This window comes from Schistocerca americana, chromosome X (genome assembly GCF_021461395.2).
Source record: "Schistocerca americana isolate TAMUIC-IGC-003095 chromosome X, iqSchAmer2.1, whole genome shotgun sequence".
Taxonomy (NCBI): Eukaryota; Metazoa; Arthropoda; class Insecta; order Orthoptera; family Acrididae; genus Schistocerca; species Schistocerca americana.
The window spans coordinates 831,409,499-831,416,323 of NC_060130.1; the positions used below are offsets into that span (position 1 = coordinate 831,409,499).

General features: G+C 44.3%; 1 pseudogene; it reads left to right on the top strand.

The window, feature by feature from the left end:
- Positions 1-3,895: 3,895 nt before the first annotated feature.
- Positions 3,896-4,013, top strand: LOC124557198 (annotated as a pseudogene).
- The last annotated feature ends 2,812 nt before the right edge of the window (positions 4,014-6,825 follow it).

Sequence of the window (6,825 nt, forward strand, 5' to 3'; positions counted from 1 at the left end):
CATAGGGGCGAACAGAAATAACCTCGTAGCCCGCCTTGATGCGCGATGGCAGCTTAACACTATCGAAGGTCAAGAAAAGTGTCCGGGTCGGTACAAGGTCATTGTTGACCTTTTTCATGACCCGATGGACAGCCGTCACACCCTGCTCAGCGAGGAAAGATTGAAGCTCCTCGTCAGTCAATCCGTCGAGGGAGCTACTATAGACTACACCACGAGACGAATTCAAAGTGCGGTGGGCCTCCACCCGGACAGGGAACGTGTACAAGAGTGTGGCCCGAAGCAGTTTTTGCGCCGGAAAGGCACTCTCAGTTTCTAGTAATAAGGTACCGTTACGCAACCTGGTACAAGATTTGACAGATCCGGCTATGGCATCTACGCCCTTCTGAATGACGAAAGGGTTGACAGAGGAAAAATCCTTTCCGTCCTCAGATCGAGAAACTACGAGGAACTGTGGGGCAGGCGGTAGTACTTTTGTCACTGTTGGCTGGTCACGTTTCCGTTTTTGGGTCGAAGTCGAAAGCGATGGAGTAGAATCCATTGCGGAGGAATCCCCCATGATTGCCAGCGTCTCCGATGGCGCGCTCCTTCCTTGTGGGGACCCTCTCAGAGGGCACTCCCGCCTTAGGTGAATGTTTACACCTCAGGTCACACCTCCCGAGAAACAGACGGAGGGACCAATCGGCATGGTCAGAAGGTATCAGCTCAGGCAATCACCCCTCCCCGGGCCTGGCCTTTACCAGGGGGTACGCGCGTGCCTTACATGTCTACCCAGGGCGGGGACTTACGCGTTACCCCGTCACCGGCTACGCGTGCGAACGCGTGGGTCGGACTTCAGACACGCACAGGGAGGAAGGAAGAAGAGGAAAAAGAAGAGAGAGAGGGAGAAAGAGGACAGACTGTCTCAAACGCCGAGGCGGAGACCAGAGAAGGCAAGGAGAAGAAGGCAATGAGAAGGCAAGGAGAAGAAGGCAATGAGAAGGAAAGGAGAAAAAGGCAAGGAGAAGAAGGCAATGAGAAGGAAAGGAGAAAAAGGCAATGAGAAGGCAAGGAGAAGTCAAGGGAAAGAGTAAGGAAGACAGTGAAGTGGAGAAGAGCAAGGAAAGGAACCAACAAAAGGAAGGAAGAAACGAGAAGTGAAAAACCAAAGAGACCACGATTATAGGTCGTGAAACCGTCCGTCTCCGGACGCAGGCGCTAACTACCCCCGTGAGGGGGGTGGACTCCTTTTAGTCGCCTCTTACGACAGGCAGGAATACCTCGGACCTATTCTAATCCCCGGACCCGCAGGGGGTACTTTTCAAAATGAAGGGTAACTGGCACTTAGATTCAAACGTAGGCCAACCTCGACGACGCAAAATAAATATAGCAACTCTGCGGTGTACAAAATTAAATGCGCTGACTGCGATAGATATTACAGAGACGGAGCGAATTTACGAAATTCGATTTAAGGAACGCTGTAGTCACAGTAATAGAACAGCATTTGGAGTGCATAAAAAGATAGCCAACATGAGCTTAGCACAATAAATGAACAAATGGAAGAGCTGCAAAGAGCTACGAAAAGATTTTATCTCAATGTCCTGGAGGAACTGGAGGTTTACGCCCACCAAACGAAAGATCGAGAGAAAGCACTTAATGAGCAAAAGTGATTTAATTCTTAGTAACTATAACGAATTTTTTAAGGACATATTATATCCTTACTTTGAGATGAGGTACGATGCTCTACGAAATATCAGCTGCGGCGACCGTCAGCAGACTGGCGGCGTAGAATTAAGCACGGGAGAGGAAACTTCGGCGAGCCGCGGTGTACGGCCTGGCGCTGTAGAAACTCTACGACCGCCAAATAAGGAGAAGAGAAGATATTTTTGGAATTTTCTAAAGTTTCTTTTAAAGTCTCTAATGATTTTAAATCTTGATTTACGTTTTATTTACATGTTACGTTTATGAACAGTTTAATGCTGAATTATTTCGGTCCATAGAGGGCTCTTACTAGCGCTACTGGCTCTATGATCGCCTAATGTAAGGAGAAGATAAATTTTCGGCATGATTTAAAGTTGTTTCAAAGCTTTCATTAACAATAATCTAGTCATCTATGTTTCATATGTTACATTCAGGAACGTCTTTTATATACAGGGTGATACAAAAATCCGTTAATATTTGGAAGTTCAGTACTTCACGGAATATTGTAAGTAGAAAGGTAAAAATTATCATGCATCCTTGCAATGTCAAGGGGCCTTACTGAAAACAAAAAAGTGCACAAAATGATCGACAGATGGCGCTTCATGTGATAGAAAAGCAATAACTAGAATGAAAATTGACTTTTAGTAAAGACAACGTTCTTTATAGCAAATGCTTAATGTATCAGCCGTTATTCGCCAATAGTACCTTGAGTCGACGAACAATGTTGTGAACACCAGTGTAAGGTGTATCAGTAAGTGGTGAGAAACTGTAGTCGAATGTCATCTTTTACCATCCCTAATAAGGTCGGACGATTGCTGTAGACTTGAGACTTCAGCTAAGCCCACAACCAATTAGCATGCGGAATGAGGTCTGGGGAGCTGGGAGGCTAACACCCAAACCTCCAGATGTCAGACACTCAGATCGGTACCAAACGTTGTGTGTCGATAGAGTATCAACCAAAACACCGATTTAGTTCGTGCTGTGTTCTGTCGTCCAGTACAAGACGCTTGAACGGTATTTAAAAGTAACACCAGAACTATGGAGTTTAGGAAAAGCGCATATATAAGTTCTGAATGTAAAGATCTCTCATAAGTGAGTAGGTAGAGCTTAAAATCGTCCTACCGAAGGTCCCGAGTTCAGAATCCACTACAGACTTTTTTTACGCGTCAAATTGTTGCATGGGAGAACAATTTTCTGACATGTAAAACGACGTTTCGGAGTTTGTAGCAATATTCTTTTGGCAGTTTTCTTTCGCTTCGTTAGCTGAACTAGCACACCTACAAACTAAATTTGTTTAGACAGATGTGTTATCTAAACAACTATACGCTACACGTTTGCTACTGCCAAATAGCGAAGTGAAAGCAGACTGCCAAAAGAACATTGCTACTAACTCCAAAACGTCCTTTTACATGTCAGAAAAATGTTCTCACATATAACAATTACACGCAAAAACTGAAAAACAAAAAGCGCCTGTCGTTGGTTTCAAACTCAGGACCTTGCGTACAGCCATTTGACACTCTGCCAACTCACCTACCAGGGAACCTTGCAATCCGAGCACAGATATACTCTTTTCGTGTAATCCACAGGTCTGGCGTTACTTTTAATTACCGTTTACGCATCTTTTACTGAACGGTAGCACACAGAACGGACTAAATTGGTGTTTTCGTTGATACTCTGTCGACACACAAGGTCTGGCACCGATCTGAGTGTCTGACATCTGGAGATTTTGTGTACGCGTGATGGAGGTGGCGGCTCAGCACGTGATCCTCATCAAGCAATGTGCGCAAGAGATCTTACACATGTGTAGCAATCTGGGGAGAGTGCCATCTTGGATAAAAGTCGTACCTTCAGCAGGTGTTTATTAACCAGGCTAGGGATGCTGAGACTATGTAACATATTGCCGTCACGTTAATGATTCTCAAGCGTAATTAGCGTGACGGGTACGAGATACGGCAATATGTTACATAGTCTCAGCATCCCTAGCCTGCTTGATAAACACCTGCTGAAGGTACGACTTTTATGCAAGACGGCACTCTCCCCAGATATATATATATATATATATATATATATATATATATATATATATATATATATATATATATATTCCGTGAATTTTGAAACGTTAACGGACTTTGAGTCACCCTGTGTTACATCAGTCCATGGAAGGCGCTTTTGAGAGCTCCAAATTTTGCACCAGTTAGATTTTTTAATGTTTCATGTAAACGACCTTGCCGCAGTGGTAACACCGGTTCCCGTCAGATCACCGAAGTTAAGCGCTGTCGGGCTGGGCTAGCACTCGGATGGGTGACCATCCGGTTTTCCGAGCGCTGTTGGCAAACGGGATGCACACAGCGGTTGTGAGGCAAACTGAGGGGCTACTTGATTGAGAAGTAGCGGCTCCCGTCTCGGAAACTGACAAAGGGCTGGGAGAGCGGTGTGCTGACCAAATGCCCCTCCATATGCGCATCGAGTGACACCTATGGGCTAAGGATGACACGGCGGCCGGTGAGTACCGTTGGGCCTTCATGGCCTGTTTGGGAGGAGTTTAGTTGTTAGTTTTATAAATGTTTAATGAAAGTCGTTAATATTTTAATGTTAATAAATTCCACATTATCTGCGCTGTAATACTTGCATCAATCAGGTTACTTAAGGAAACTAAAATTTATAGAACAGCAGCAGGCTACTGCATGGCGAGTTATGACCGTGAATTTCAGTTCCATATATAACAGGTTACTCTATTAATTGTTACAATTGGTATGTCGTACAAGTGTCGTACTGTAACTAATTTCTTAAGAATTTTGCAGCTTTCTAAACACAAACATTAAACTGTATGTAATTCGTACCAACTGTAATTTTAAATTATTTGTGATAGATCTGAAAATGAGCAGCTGGCTCGAAGCGGTCATGTGCCAATAAAGACAAATGGTCTGGTGACTGAATTTGAATAGTTGGGTATAAATAACTACCGCGAATGCTCCTTGATGACGAATACGTCTAGTTTTGATCAAAGAATTATAAAGAAACAGAAATAACAGAAAAATGTGCGATGCAACCGTAAGTCCTATGTAGAAGCCATTGAGCTGGTTTTTGTATGAGGTCAATTTGCCATTCCTAAGAAGACCAATCTCTATCTCTAGAACAGACCTGGGAGATAGCGTAGTTCCAATTTGTCTCAAACCGAATCCCAGGGAGGTGACAAACTTCGTGTGCGAGAAACACTTTCGACACGGCATTCCTGCGGTTGCGTCACGTTACATCAAGTCGTTAACGTAGTCTTCCTTAGCTATAGATGTTGGCGGCTAACAGCGTCTGAACGAGTCGGCCACCATGGAGGAACAGCTGGCGGCCTCTGGTTTGAAATAAGTGAATGTGTTAGAACTTATCTGCAGATTCATTTCCTTCATGTGAATAACTTTTCAGCCTGTCTCAGTACACTTGCATTCAGAAGTTTTGTAAGTGCGATTTTGTGAACAGGAGGGAAATTCACAAGCCCCGATAATTACGTGTGAACGTCAAAGTGTCAGTGGGATTGAAAACGAGAGGGAAAGTAATCTACCCAGTGATGCGTGTGATGATGTATGCATATGCATAGCATATTGTCACCTGAAACAGTATTCGTTCCATTCTGCCCACCTATTTCCCGTGCCTCTCTTTGTGTTATACTGCTTCAGCGACTGTTGTGATGACGAGCATCGTCATCATCGACGATACTAATGTAGCCAAGACAGCACGTGTTGTGACGCAGACACTTCATAGACATTTCTTCGTTCATACTAACATAGATTTAAATCGCACCAGACTAAATATATTTTTCTAATAGTTGTAAAACGTAGTTGTAGCTATAGAGTTAACGAGAACGTAGCATTCATGTTGTAAGCTCGACACTGGAAGTCTACACTCAGGAGTCGGATTATGCCGATTGGGTGCATGTTCTAGTAGGAAGATTGTGGGAAACTGTCTGAAACCCACTTTTTCAAGAAACCCACTAAACTAGTGGACTGTGTACAGAATTTGAAACAACGCATAAATTAATGTTTTGTGAGAATTTATTTCATTTGTGTTATTATTATGTAACATTGTTGATTAGTAATTTACTTTATGAGGAAGTTTTTGTTTTGTTATAACTGTATTGAATTCAGTGGTTAGTAGTTTTCTGTACAGTATTCTGTGGATAGATTCTCAAAACTACCTACAACTTCCATATGAATGTTGTCCACATTCTCCGAAATACCCTTAACTTTACGAACGTCTTCAGAAATCTAGAAAAATAATTTCTCTCTGCAGAGGAGTGTGCACTGATGTTATACTCCCTGGCAGATTATATGTGTGTGCCGGACCGAGACTCGTACTCGGGACCTTTGCCTTTCGTGGGAAAGTATTATACCGACTGAATTACCCAAACACGGCTTACGAACCCTCCTCACAGCTTTAATTCCGGCAGTACCTCGTCTCCTACCTTGCAAACTTCACAGAAGCTCTCCTGCGAAACTTGCAGAACTAGGACTCCTGGAAGAAAGGATATTGCAGAGACATGGCTTTGCCACAGCCTGGGGGATGTTTCCAGAATGAAATTTTCAGTCTGCACCGGAGTGTGCGCTGGTATGAAGCTTTCTGGCAGGTTAAAACTGTGTGCGGGACCAAGACTCGAAGTCGGGACCTTTGCCTTTCGCAAGCAAGTACGGTAGAGCACTCAGTTTTAATCTGCCAGGAAGTTTCATATCAGAGCGCAGTCCGCTGCAGAGTGAAACATTTCATTGTGGAAACATCCCCCAGGCTGTAGCAAAGCCATGTCTCCGTAACATCCTTTCTTCCAGGAATGCTGGTTCTGCAAGTTTCGCAGGACAACTTCTGTGAAGTTTGGAGGGTAGGAGACGAGGTACTGGCGGAATTAAAGCTGTAAGGACGGCTTCTGAATTGTGCTTGGGCAGCTCAGTCTGTAGAGCACTTGCCCGCCAGAGGCAAAGGTCCCGAGTTCATAGTCTCGCTTTATGCGGTGGCGCGGCACGGACCTGTTGCCCCGGCCGCGAGCACGCGTGGGCGAGGGACTGTTTACACCGCCGATACTCGTGCGAGTTGTTGTCTGACTAGATCGCCATGGCACACACTTTTAGAAACACTACGCTCCAGTTTACGTGTGACAACGAATAT